General features: G+C 43.4%; 1 pseudogene across 1 annotated transcript; it reads right to left on the bottom strand.

Annotated features, from left to right (window-relative positions):
* Positions 1-1,320: 1,320 nt before the first annotated feature.
* On the bottom strand, positions 1,321-12,254 carry LOC308174243 (GTPase IMAP family member 9-like; annotated as a pseudogene). Its single transcript has 4 exons — positions 12,114-12,254; positions 5,931-6,044; positions 3,611-4,233; positions 1,321-1,470 (listed from the first exon to the last, which is right to left on the bottom strand). The product of its transcript is annotated as a GTPase IMAP family member 9-like (transcript).
* Between the last annotated feature and the right edge of the window lie 2,637 nt (positions 12,255-14,891).

Genomic DNA, 14,891 nt, shown 5'->3' with positions numbered 1-14,891 from the left:
TGAACAACCCTGTCCCTGGCCGTTTCAACATGCAACGTGCTGAACAACAGGATATGCATACACTCCTGCTCCAAGGAAATGGAAAGAGGGAGGTGACTGTGGTGACTGTGGTACCCCATGAAGATGACTTTGAATGAATGTTGCGTTAGGATGTAACATAACCTTAATGTCGTCAGGGCCAAACTACGTACATATAGGCTGGGCCAAATTACGTACATATAGGCTGGACCGAAAGCGCACACTCACAAGCTTGGCTGTGGCCAACACGAGCAATAATGCAGTCTCATGAGACAACATGATGTCAACAGTCTGCAGAGGTTGGAAGCGGTCACTTATGAGCACCTCAAGAGCCAGAGACAGTTCCCACAGAGGGGACACTGCCCTTGACTGGACACAATGGTGCCCTCCCTTCATAAGAGTACAGATAAGGTGGTGCACCCCACAGATACCAACTTGCCATGCCGAAATGACAGCCGGGTGACTTTAACTGTAACTGAAGAGCCTTTATTCGGTTGTTAAGTCTGACGTCAAACGTGACGTTTAGCAATTTCCGGGTCCAAACCAGAAATTTAGACTTGGATCTATTCATACAACAAGGGACACAGCACTTTACCGTTTTCCCCATATTGTCAGGGTCTTTGAGCCTCGGAAAAGCGCTATATAAATATAATTTATTATTATTATTACTGAGGCATTTCGAAGAGAGCGCCTCAGCCAACTTTGGACCCGGAAACACGTCACGACTTAACAACCGAATAGGATGTGTAGAAGGCGGGGCTATGTGCCTGCCAGTATCCTCAGGCAGGACAGGTAGTACAGTACAGGCATGATTAAATAGTGTTTTTCCAGCTAAAAGGTAGAAGGTGTGTGTCATATTGAGGGACAGTCAACTGAAAGACCTAAGCAAGCAGGTTATTGATGAATTAAGTCACAAAAAGAGGGAGACCAAAAATAGAGATTATAGAACTAGGATTACTGTGCTGTTGCGTCATAATTGCGCTTGAGATCTTCTGTTGACAGGAAAAGAGGACGTGGGTGCTGATGGGGCACGGATAGCTGCCAGTAGCACCTGGACCAGTACCAGGCTGTACCAGGACCAGGCTGTACTAAACTCTACCAGTACCAGGCTGTACCAGTACCAGTACCAGGACCTGCACCAAGATCTGTGCCCCGCGCTGGACAAAGCAGTTCCGACGACGAGGAAATGACTTTAATGACTTAACCCTGATAAGCAAACTGGAGGTAGTCGCTCTATGAGTAGAGAGGCTGCAGGGGGATTTTCCCGGATACACGCTGTACAGGTGTACAGGTTTTTCACCCTTACTTGCCTTCTGTGCGCTGGTGGTTCTCGGACCTCTCCTCGGGGGCCCCCGGCCGCGTGTTTGGTCTGTTCCGCCGCCGGCGCACCTGGTTTGGCTTGCTAAGTGCGGGGCTATTATGGTCTGTGCTTGGTTTGTTGGGTCGGGTGTCCTGGTGGTGGGGCGGGTCGGGTGTGTGGGGCGGCTGGGGTCCCCTGGGGGGGGGGGTTTGGGGTCCGCTGCTGTGTGCTGGTAGGCAAACTGGTAGTAGTCGCTGTATGAGTAGAGAGCTGCAAGGGAGTTTTCCTGGCTACACAGTGTACAGGTTTTTTGCCCTTGCCTGCTTGTGTGTTCTGTCATCATGCGAAGCGCATTGGGTCACATCTTGTGAGAACTTGTTTTCTGAGGCATGTTGCCAGATGAACAGCACACTTCTCAGCATACTGAGTTCAGCTTTGGAGAAAATGCATAAATAGCCGACAGTGAGAATGAAAGAGTTTGACACCGAGTCAATCATGTGCCAGAGTGAAGATAAGACATGGCTCTCCAAGGTGTGCAACTCATTAGAATACCCTCTTCCCCACAGCCAACAGTAAAATGTGTTTCCTAGTTGCCTGGGGAATCATAGGAAATGATGAATAATCTAAACTAATACAATATGTTGTTGTTATTATCAGTGGTTGTTGAAAGCATTTTCAATTACATTTATCACCAACATTGTTATGTATAACTATTGTTCAACAAAGGTGTGAATAATGAGACAATGATACATCAACTAACCCTGTATGTGTTTGCATGTGTGTGACTATAATGCTAATTGAATCCAATGATATAATCAAGCAATCCATTTAATCCATTTTTAATCCATTAACAATCCATTTAAACAACAGTAGTCCTCGTTAATACAGAGAAGTGGCCATTGCTCAACGATGTAAGCTGTGAATGTTAGTGACCCCATTGGTGTCTGAAATAGCACCACACTGGCCCAATTGGAGAAAACTCCCCGATTAGTACTAACTTCACAATAATATGACAGTCAAATTTGCCATCAAGAGTAAAGTACCCTGTTTCATACAGCCGAGTATTCAATAATATTATATATTTGTCTCACAATTCAAGCACACAGCAGGCATCATTCAGTGCTCAGAGAAATAAAAAGTAGAGGACACAGAGTGAACGTGGAGAGAGTTGAGCGCTTGGACAAAAGAGTAGAGAGCGCAGAGGATATTGTGCATGTGCTGAAAGAGAGCTCAGAGACAAAGGTGGAATAGACTGTCGACCTGCTCACGGTTACTTGACTGCACTAGCTTGAAATGTACCTGCACTCGCCGGATATGATCTCTGTACACTTGCTAAGGGAGCCAGCTAATCCTATTCTTGTTATACATAACACCATGCAGCCTAGTGCCAGTTGAACGTATTGTTGATTAGTTTAATGAATGTTAAGGTTTGCCGATATACATGCAGCTCTGGAAAAGATTAAGAGACCATTGCGAAATGATCAGTTTTAGTGGTGACTGGTTTTAGTATTTAGGTATGTGTTTAAGTAAAATGACCATTATTATTGTATTGTATAAACTACTGACAACATTTTCTACCAAATCTCAAATAAAAATATTGTCATTTAGAGCATTTATTTGCAGAAAATGTCAACTGATCAAAATAACAACATATGCAGTGTTTTCAGACCTCGAATAATGCAAAAAAAAACATATATATATATATATAAAACAGTAACAGAAAAGTCTAGTCATAGACTAGTCATAGTCAAGAGAGGTGTCGTATTTGGCCAGAGAAGGCAAATATTCTGATCTTTTTGCAAAAGAATTGCTGAGGTGGGAGTTTTATTTTTATTTATTTTAATTTGAGTGTATATTTAACTAATATATATTGTGCCTCAGCAATAAAAAAGTGAAAAGCTGTTTAATGTTGTCGACCGTGTTATTATTATATATATATGTCTTTTAAAAAAATCAAAAGTACCGAATTAAGTACCGTTTTGGTACCGAATTAAGTACCGTTTTGGTACCGGTACCGTTTTTAAAGTATCGGTTAGGTACCGGTACCGGATAAAACCCAAACGATACCCAACCCTAATCAAAAGTAGTCAGAGACGAGACAAGATGGAGGGACTAAGTGGAGGCCTGGTCAAAAAAGTAGTCAGAAACGCCAAAAGCAGCTATAACTGTTCCTACTCCTGCCAATAGACCTGAAGGGAGCCAGGCCGCTACTCCTATTGCGATACCACCAACAACTTTTGCCACTTTATAAATATAACGTTTTCGTTCTATACTCTTTCTCTCCTCATTGACCTTTTCCTGGGCCTTTTGGTACATTTCACTGGTGTAGTGACTTCCTCCATTGTCCTCTACCATTTCCTCTATCTTCTCCAGCAGCTCTGTGACCTGTGTGAGGTCAGGTCTCTTTTTATTGCTGAAGACATGATATCGGCCCCCACAGCTGGTAATGAGCTTCCATAGCTCATTACTCTCCTTCAGAAACTGGTGAACTGGCTTGTTCCCCAGCAGATCTGGGTGTGTGAACAGGACCGTGGTGTACTTTGGAGCCTCCTCTCCAAAGTTCTCCTGGATCCACTTCACGGTGTCCCTCTCCTCCTTTGTGAACCTGACGCCCAGCCTGACCACCAGCAGGAACGCATGGGGGCCTGGGAGAGACATCTCAATACACTCCTCTATTTTCTCTTTCACTTCTTCCTCAGTCTTTCCTGTGTCAAAGATCCCTGGTGTGTCAATGACAGTAATCTTCCTCCGCTTCACGACTCCATCTTCTTGCTGACAAAGTGCAGTTACAGATTCGGGGGAGGAGTCCTCTTTAAAGGCGTTCCTCCCCAGGATGGTGTTACCTGTGGCACTCTTCCCTGCTCCAGTCTTACCCACCACAACGATCCTCAGATGTTCAGAGGGATGCCTTGATTCTGTGGAATAAAAGAAAATAAATGGAGGGATGTTAGATAGTAGTTCAGATCACAACAGTGGCAGATGGAGTTAAGTGGGTGTGTGCTGTGTGTCTGTGTGTGGGCGTGGGTTGGTGGGTGTGTTTGCAGGTGTGCGTGCGTGGGTGGGTGGGTGAATGGGTGCGTGTGTGTGTGTTTGCAGGCGTGCGGGTTGTGTGTGTGTGTGTGTGTGCGTGTGTGCACGTACGTCGGTGCTTGCGTTGCACGTGGTCCTGTTCTCTCTCTGTTCCAAGATAAGCAGTGACGAGTAGAACCAGCAGAACCAGGGAAAGGATCCCCAGAATCACTAGTCCTCTTGCCATCTCAGCAGCTACTTCGACCAATCAAAAGCTTCAAAACAGATGGAGACATTATTGGAAAAAACAGTCAACCCTTCAAGACATCTGACATGGAGTGTTTATTAGGGTTGAAGATATGTTTATTTGAATGTTGGTACAACTCAATTCAACTAGCGGAGAGAATCGCCCTGAACCAAAACAAATTGGTTTCAGACTGTGCTCCATCACACTAGCTAGCTAGCTAACAACAAAGAACATCACAGATAACTGCTCTGCATGTTTAGTACATCACAACATGCTGTGATAGAACATCAACAGGCTACAAACACATAACTACACATAACTAGATGACCACACGGTACCTAAACAGCCGACAACTCTGCAGCAGCTGTGTGATGTTATAATGTCAATATGGATCCAAATCTCTGAGGAATGTTTCCAGAACCTTGTTGAGTCAATGCCGTGAAGAATTAAAGCAGTTCTGAAGGCAAAAGGGGGTCCAACCCGGTACCAGCAAGGTGTACTTAATGAAGTGGCCGGTGAGTGTATATGCACACATTATTCAATCATATAATTCAGGCAACAGGCCAAAGAAAACAGCAATGATATGTGGTTGTCATAACGACACTGTTCATTCTCTAGTAACCTACACACACCATAAGTCTCTGCTGAATGCAAGGTTCATGTATGGTCCTGAATATGCACAGAATAAACCAAGTGCTTACTGTCAGTCTGTAAGCACTCAAAGTTCAACTAGACACGAGACAGACATGATTGATCATAGCTGCTGGCATTAAGAGTTGTGTAACACTGACCTGCAGGATATGCAAAACAGGTCAGACTGACTAAACAGGTTATCCTGTTGCAACTTGAATAGTGTGAGCAGAACTAACTATGTCTAAAATATATATAACAGACTTAAATGTGCTCTCTGCTGCAGCATTAAATAAAGCTTCTAGAAGTTTGAAGTCATTTGTCAGTATTCACTTTATTGACAACAACCCTAACCCTAACAAATAGATTTACACCATACACCTGTTCAAACCATACACCTGTTCAAATGTTTGGGACTGTGAAACTAATTGACACCAATTGCACTTGATTGATGATGATGATGATGATGAACAATTTATTATCTTATCCAAGAAGCCCAATTAACAAATGCCTTGCTGAGGCAGTGGTATTGTCATTCTTTAATGTAATAGATTAGGTTATATTCTACATTAGACCTTATAACATTTATCAAGGAACACAAATACATGTTCACAAAATCACTTTAAAAATCGATAGACATAATGAATACTCACTTCACTTGAAGTTAACCGACCTGTCTGCCTGTGTGTCTGGCTGTCTTGTTTTGAACTGTCACCAACAACTCACTGCAAGCTGCATTGTCATTGCTAATTCCGAGGAAACAAAATCCTCCCGAGTTTCATTTCTGCAGAAAGTGTTGCTGGCGGGGGTTTCCAGAGCCGGAGACCTGCCCCCTACTGGCTGTGAGGGGCAAGCACACTTCACAATTTCCACAGAAATTGTACCTCTCTAGTTACCATTATACCACTATTGTCCCTTCAGTCCTTCTGTTCTTTACAAAACTATGTCAGACTGTGTTTACTAGACTGTGTTTAAACGTGCCATGATTCATGCGTCCTTCACAAAGACAAATCTGCCCCATTCCAGGCTGGCTGAAGCACCCCTAGATCATCACAGACCCTCCACCACAATTTCACTGTGGCTTGTAGGCCTCTCCAGGTCTCAGTCGAACCATTAGACTACCAGGGCCATATTCCACTAACGGTGGCTTAATATAGCTGCGCTATAATTAAATGCGGCGCTCAGGGACCTCGAGATTGGTATTCAAGCCTCAGGTGATTCCTCGAATGAGGATCAGCCTTGTGTCATCAGTGTTCACAGAAGACAGGCTTACAAATCTTCGATATGGGCGCGTGCACGCAGACATAAAAAGCCCTGAAGTGTCGATCTGTCGAAATGAAGATACTCCACTCTGCAGGGGTACTACATTTGCGCAGCATTCCGAATTATTGATTTTTATGAAGACGGAAAAATAAGATGTAAAATAGTGCAATACTGCCGCAATTAACAAGGCGAGGGAAATGGTTTGGCAAGAAATTGCTGACCGATTAAATGCGGAGGTCATACTAGACCCAGTTATTGTTATATGTTCATATTTTAATAAATGAATATTACTACTGTGGTGATATCCGCAGCAGGCTACAAACCGTCATATCGCCACAATGGCCTAGTGATATTGACTGCTGCCATAGGATTTATTCGTCATTTTATATCAGTGGTTCGAATCCCTCTTCAGAGGCACTTTTTACTGCATTTCGTTGTCTGAATCTAATCTAAAATCTCATCTAAAAAAGTATTGTAGGCTATAAAATTATGGTGCAGGCTAATTTACAAGAACTGACACGATTACAATGGTGTTTGAAACCTTTGCATGAAATCTTCGGTTAAATGTAAATAAAAAAAAATGAATGACTTAGTCAAGGCTCGAACTCCCAACCTTTGGAACTCGAGTCCGCAGTCTTACCACTACGCCAGCCAGACCGCTGTGATGACGGTAATGCAAGTTGAGACAATTACTTCTTTTTTTTTACACTCTTTTCTTTATTGATCTATCGATTTATCTATCACACTTTCAAAATATCAAGTTATCTATCACACAATCAAACTATCTATCGATCGATCACACTTTCAAAATATCAAATTATCTATCACACAATCAAACTATCTATCGATCGATCACACTTTCAAAATATCAAATTATCTATCTATCACACAGTCAAACTATCTAATCAAACTATCTAATCTATCTATCTCGTGTGAAGTGGGAACTAATATTTCCTAAAAGACACATGAGGAACTTTCGTTCAGGGTTTAGTTTCCGCCTGTGAGCCTTTTTTGACGCACGGATGACTATAGCCTGTGTTTTAGCCTGGTCGGGACCAGGCTAATTATATCTGACTCAGAAGGAGCTCAAACAAGCAGCGAATTATTTGAGCCACATTGATGGCACCGAACGCAAGCTAACATTTCCTTGGCTTAGAACTTTATCGAGGCTTAGAACTTTATCGAGCTTTGTGGAATATGGCCCAGGTGTTGGGAAAAGCTAAACATTGGATTCACCAGAGAAGATGACCGTACTCCAGTCCTTTACAGTCACATCCTTATGGTCTTTTGCAAACCTCAGCCTGGCTCTTCTTTAATGAATGTTTTTTTTTTTTTTAGCTTAGAACGACTTCAGCCCTGCCCTAAGGAGCCTGTTTCAAACCATCCTCGCAGTGCACGTCACCCCAGCTGCTGTTTGCCATTTTTTTGTACGTCACCTACAATTATTGGTTATTAGTTATTTTTAAGTAATATTTCCCCCATTTTTATTTTATTTATTTTTTGACTCTTTGCAGTGTAGAATAATATCTGTCTATAAGTGATTGTAAAATCCAAACTTTTGGAGTGTAGAGCTAAAAGAAGAAAGAAATCCCATTACTTACACAGGGAAGTGTATGCAATTTAGACGCAGTAACTCAAGTTAAGGACCTAGCTAGATAGGTATGATGGCTATGATTGCATCAATATAACCTCAGAGAAGACGCATAGCCAAGATGATCTGGCTGGATGCTGCAAGCTAGACATCTGACAGGAGGTTGGAAGCTAGAAACAGGTATTTATTTATTTATTTATGAACTCTTACATCTACGTGGTTGTTGATCGTGGTAATGCCCCCCCCTCCCCCTCCCCCATTGCACACACATTTTTGTAATTTTTTGTTTTGTTTTTGTTTTTGTCTCTTTGCTGTTGTTTATTGCCTTTTTAGTTTCCTTTTGGGGTGAATCGGGGGTGCTAAAGGTAGATGAACATAGCGTGGCTCTCCTAATGTTAAGAGGCACGTAACATTTCTCTGAGTGCTCAACTCTCTATGTTCACTCAACTCTCTATGTTCACTCAACTCTCTCTGTTCACTCAACTCTCTATGTTCACTCAACTCTCTATGTTCACTCAACTCTCTCTGTTCACTCAACTCTCTGTGTTCACTCAACCCTCTCTGTTCACTCAACTCTCTATGTTCACTCAACTCTCTATGTTCACTCAACTCTCTCTGTTCACTCAACTCTCTATGTTCACTCAACCCTCTATGTTCACTCAACTCTCTCTGTTCACTCAACTCTCTATGTTCACTCAACTCTCTCTGTTCACTCAACTCTCTCTGTTCACTCAACTCTCTATGTTCACTCAACTCTCTATGTTCACTCAACTCTCTATGTTCACTCAACTCTCTATGTTCACTCAACTCTCTGTGTTCACTCAACTCTCTCTGTTCACTCAACTCTCTATGTTCACTCAACTCTCTATGTTCACTCAACTCTCTATGTTCACTCAACTCTCTATGTTCACTCAACTCTCTCTGTTCACTCAACTCTCTGTGTTCACTCAACTCTCTCTGTTCACTCAACTCTCTATGTTCACTCAACTCTCTGTGTTCACTCAACTCTCTATGTTCACTCAACTCTCTCTGTTCACTCAACTCTCTGTGTTCACTCAACCCTCTCTGTTCACTCAACTCTCTATGTTCACTCAACTCTCTATGTTCACTCAACTCTCTCTGTTCACTCAACTCTCCATGTTCACTCAACTCTCTATGTTCACTCAACCCTCTATGTTCACTCAACTCTCTATGTTCACTCAACTCTCTATGTTCACTCAACCCTCTATGTTCACTCAACTCTCTCTGTTCTCTGTTCACTCAACCCTCTCTGTTCACTCAACTCTCCATGTTCACTCAACTCTCTATGTTCACTCAACCCTCTATGTTCACTCAACTCTCTCTGTTCACTCAACCCTCTATGTTCACTCAACCCTCTATGTTCACTCAACCCTCTATGTTCACTCAACTCTCTATGTTCACTCAACCCTCTATGTTCACTCAACTCTCTCTGTTCACTCAACTCTCTGTGTTCACTCAACCCTCTATGTTCACTCAACTCTCTCTGTTCACTCAACTCTCTGTGTTCACTCAACTCTCTGTGTTCACTCAACTCTCTCTGTTCACTCAACTCTCTCTGTTCACTCAACCCTTTTCATTGAGCGCTCAACTCTCTCTGCTCGATCAATATTATCACTCTGCATTATCTCCTGCGTGCTCTCGACAAGCTCCCCTGCACACTTGAGATGTGAGACTGAAGTGATGCCAGGGAAAGTGTCACGTTACAGTGTGACAAAAAACACTTGTGTAGTCCTAGGGTACCATAATATGATGATGTTCTGTATTTAGAGAGTTTGTTTTTAGAATAATATGTAATATATGCATGGTTCCTGGAGAAATGTGCTGCTAAGAGATGTCAAGCTAGATGTTATCAAATCATATTTGATGTGGTGTAGCTTGGCCTAGAAATGAGCAGAGGCAGTGCTTGTCTATGACCTACCTTCCAACAGCAAATGACTATATTCACCAACAAATAAATAACCACCCCAGAATAAGGAAAAAAGCAACAACAACAAAAATCACCAGAAACAAATACATCAAAAACAACTCCACCACGAGGCTTACTGAAACGCCAATACCTACATTACCCTGCCCCCCAAAAGATGTGGGGGAGGAGAGTGATACAATGGTGGATTTGGGGGATATGAAAGGTGAGTTGTGTTTGATGTGCCACTTCCCTTCGGTGACAGCTGCCTCTCTCAATATGGACATCCCTTGCATGAACCTTAGAGTTCCACCACTGTCTGCCAGGCAGACAAAAGATACCTCTACTTGATGACCTACATACATAACATAATGGTGATCCCTTCTCTCTCATTCATGAGGACATTATTTAAATTAAACCTCTCCAGTATTATAACCTCTCTTTCCTGATTATACATTTGAATTATTTAACTAATCCAAAGCCACAACCTTACTTTACATGCGTTTCATACAGCAGACAAATCATTGTTTGGAATAGAAAAAAGTGAGTTTGCCTGTTTCAAAATAAAATAAAAAAACAGATCCAAATCGAAATTGAAACATTCATCTTTTCTTTTTCTTCAATTTCACAAATTAACATATGGAGCCCAATTTGCCCTCCATAAAAAGTGTGTTGCTCTGGTTACAGGGCCAGCGATGGCTGGTTCAGTTTGCTGTGGAACCCAATTCCCACTTCCTGTCTTCCTGTTCCTCTGATTTAAGCCGTGCCAGCTTGCGCCGGCAGTTGACAGCCCCGAGGTCATGGCTCAGTGTGTCATCCCAGGACTTGATTGTACTATACTGCCTGGGTACTGGGGAATCGCAGCTTCTTTCTTTACATCCAAAATAGGCTACTTATGAATATATGGATGCATTTTGAAAATTGCAACTCAGTGAAAGAATAGAATGATGTCATAGAGTACCAATTGTTTATCGCATCTTCATCAGTCTTGTACACGTCATGTTTGCTGTGCCTTCATTGACTTCTGAAGTGTATTTGTGTTGATGTTCCAGATGATTAAGTGCTCTATGGATGATTATATGCGACACGATATTCAATACAATAACATTTGGCGTATCTTGACTACACAGGTAGAGATTGTGGTTCGGTGTCACAATGTCCTTCAGTATAAGCACGACATCTGCTACCTCTCATTACTTCCTATATTCTTCGCTGATAGTCATGACATAATAGTGCCCGCTCTCAAACTCATCACAGTGTCTTTCGGCATTGACATTCAGCACCATTGCAGCGAATAACTCCTACCCTGAATGCTAAGCAGATATGACACGCAGCTTTGATTGTAAATAATTTGGCTCAGGTTCCGGGGTCAGTCAACCGAGCGGCATCCACTTTCTCTTCATATCAAGCCCTTCTGTTCCTCCAGCTGCCCGAGCCAGCTCTGTACCAGACAGGTGTCACAGTGGCTGCCTGAAACACCTTCCGTGCCTGATGTGATTATCCCCCGCTCTGTAACTTAACCTACAACATGGCTGGGATGCTCCCCCCCCCCCGTTACTTCCAGGAATACTCTGTGTCTGGACCGGAATACTAGGACATGAGTGATTATATGGATGTGATGAGTTGACCTGTGGAGATGTATTGCTCTTTGGAAAAGAGAGCCGGTAACTGGAACACCACGTACGATAAATCGATGCATTAAATGGGGCCCCCGTCTTGAACTGAAGTGGTTTTGGGAGAGGACAGATCATATACCACCAAAGTATGAGCCGTATGAAAAAAAGGATAGCACTAAAAAAAATTAGATAAGAACACGGTGCTCATACGTGCTACTAATGCCTTCAACATGTTTGATGCCGAGCCCCCCCGAGATGGCCAGGCCCTCACACTCTCTACCACCAATGTCTACCACACACTGTCCACCACCAATGTCTACCACACACTCTCCACCACACACTGTCTACCACCAATGTCTACCACCAATGTCTACCACACACTCTCCACCACCAATGTCTACCACCAATGTCTACCACACACTCTCCACCACACACTGTCTACCACCAATGTCTACCACCAATGTCTACCACACACTCTCCACCACCAATGTCTACCGTGCACTGAGCAAACTGACTGTATGAAAAGTTGCTGGCCCTGACGACATTCCTAGCCAGGTGCTCAGAGCGTACGATACACTGCTGGCCAGGTTTTTCACATTTTTAAACCTGTCACTGGCCCAGGCAGTTGTCCCCACGTGCTTCAAGTCAGCAACCATCGTGGCGGTGCCAAAGCAGCGGCCCTGGATGACTTCCGCCCCATTGCGCTCACCTCCATCGCCATGAAGTGCGTCGAGAGATTGGTCCTGGGCCACCTATACTTCCTGAGGAGATTGAAGACAGCCCAGCTGTCTCCCAGGATTCTAGCCAACATCTACCACTACACCATTTGGAGCATCTTAACCAACTGCATCACAGTGTAGTATGGCAACTGCACTGTGTCCGACCGGAAGGTGGATGGCGGCAAGCATCATCGAGCATACCTCGCACCCAAGCCACAGTCTGTGTTGATCCCCTCCCATCTAAGAGACTCAGGAAGTACAGGATCCTCAGATCCCAGTCGTTAATACTGACTCCCCTCGTAACAAGCAGGCTCCAGAACAGCTTCTTTCACAGAGCTGTCACTCTGATAAACAATGCTCCCCACCCCACACACCATGTTGAGCAATCTCCCCCCAACTAAACTGCTAAACGGCACTTCGTCTGGTACTCGTACTCTGCAATGACAATACAGTTTAATCTAATCTAATCTAATCTATTATATCAAAATGTCACGCGTTTGTCGTGTTATCTTTGACTGATCAATAGTATAATTGTACTTCATTGGAAATAATGTCGTTATTTTACTATGTTGACACTTAGCTCGCTAATAAGCCAAGCTAAATGTCCAACACTGATAGAAATGTCATGCTCGGGCTCCTCCTTACCCCTTGTACTGAAGACAAGCAACACCATACATTTCACTGTTAATTAAAAATGGACTCGGCCTATGTTATGATTAATTACCTCATACCTTGCAGTTGGCCAGTAACATTCATGACTCCCTGCTCATACATCATGAGCTAGACTTCAACCATTCATCACCACTGTAAGGTCAAGCTTAAAACACGCTTTGACTGCAACATCGTGTTTCTTAATTACCACTTCTCAGCTCCCAGTGCCTTGTTCTCATTCTCCTTCCCTTTGATGTTGATGAATACATTATCATATGTTAGCTTAGCTTTGGATGTCCATTAATGTTGTCATTAGCAGTTAAGTCAATGTTTGGACACAGGCGATGTACTGTATGAGTAGCTACAATGTTGTTGTTGAGACCCCTCCATCAAAATGGGTATCAACCATTTCCACAGTGGCTATTATTTCCTTCATATTGATTTCCCTCAATGACCGATACATGTACATGGGGGTGGCAGGTAGCCTTGAGGTCCATCTAAGGTGCCTACCACTGCCATTGAGTCCTTGAACAAGGCACTTAACACCTAACTGCTCCAGGGATGCTGGAATACAGCTGACCCTGTGCTTTGACCTTTCCAGGGATGTGCATGTATGCATACAATCTTGGGGACATAACTCATTCCTTGGCCATCATGTGATCGGCATGGCAAATAATAGCATTCACTCATTCATACATGTACATTAAGTTTACATAACAAAGCAGTTGTCATGTAGAAGGTCAGGGACCCATAGATCCAGAGAATGTAGCATTTCTATGACCCTAACCAGAACATGGCAACTGTGTTAATGAACAATTTAAATGTCCGCCGAGTAGTAGTCAATTATTTTAAAGAAAACCTGAATAGAAATACTATTTTAAATTATTTTATTTTTTTACTATGAGGTCATACACAGGTTAAAACCGTATCTGCTTTGATACACATCATACAACAATGACACTTTCCTCAAGAGAGGGAACATTACAAACCTTTGGCTACTGATAATGCCACTGAGCATGTGGGCCTCCTGACACCTTGAGTTAATGACCAGCCAGGTTCCACGGAGGCAATGCATTTTGAGTCGCCAGCGAAGCATGGCAATAACCTTTAACATTATCATTTACACATCGGATTTCTTTTTGTTAGTACTCGCCGATACCGATACCAGCATTTTTGGGCGTATCGGTGGCCATGCCGATACTAGTATCGGTATCGGAACAACACTAATTATTACTGAGGCATTTCGAAGACAGCGCCTTAGCCAACTTTGGACCCGGAAACACGTCACGACTTAACAACCGAATAGGATGTGTAGAAGGCGGAGCTATGTGCCTGCAAGAATCCTCAGGTAGGACAGGTAGTACAGTACAGGCATGATTAAATAGTGTTTTTCAGCTAAAAGGTAGAAGGCGTGTGTCATATTGAGGGACAGTCAACTGAAAGACCTAAGCAAGCAGGTTATTGATGAATTAAGTCACAAAAAGAGGGAGACCAAAAATAGAGATTATAGAACTAGGATTACTGTGCTGTTGCATCATAATTGCGCTTGAGATCTTCTGTTGACAGGAAAAGAGGACTTGGGTGCTGATGGGGCACGGATAGCTGCCAGTGGCACCTGGACCAGTACCAGGCTGCTGTACCAGTACCAGGCTGTACCAGTACCAGGACCTGCACCAGGATCTGTGCCCCGCGCTGGACAAAGCAGTTCCGACGACGAGGAAATGACTTTAATGACTTAACCCTGATAACCAAACTGGAGGTAGTCGCTCTATGAGTAGAGGGCTGCAGGGGAATTTTCCTGGATACACGCTGTACAGGTGTACAGGTTTTTCGCCCTTACTTGCTTGCTGTGCGCCAGTGGTTCTCGGACCTCTCCTCGGGGGCCCCCGGCCGCGTGTTTGGTCTGTTCCGCCGCCGGCGCAC

Source organism: Nansenia antarctica (assembly GCF_963989245.1).
Source record: "Nansenia antarctica genome assembly, chromosome: 19".
NCBI classification, from domain to species: Eukaryota; Metazoa; Chordata; class Actinopteri; order Argentiniformes; family Microstomatidae; genus Nansenia; species Nansenia antarctica.
This window is presented reverse-complemented; position numbering and strand designations above follow the sequence as displayed.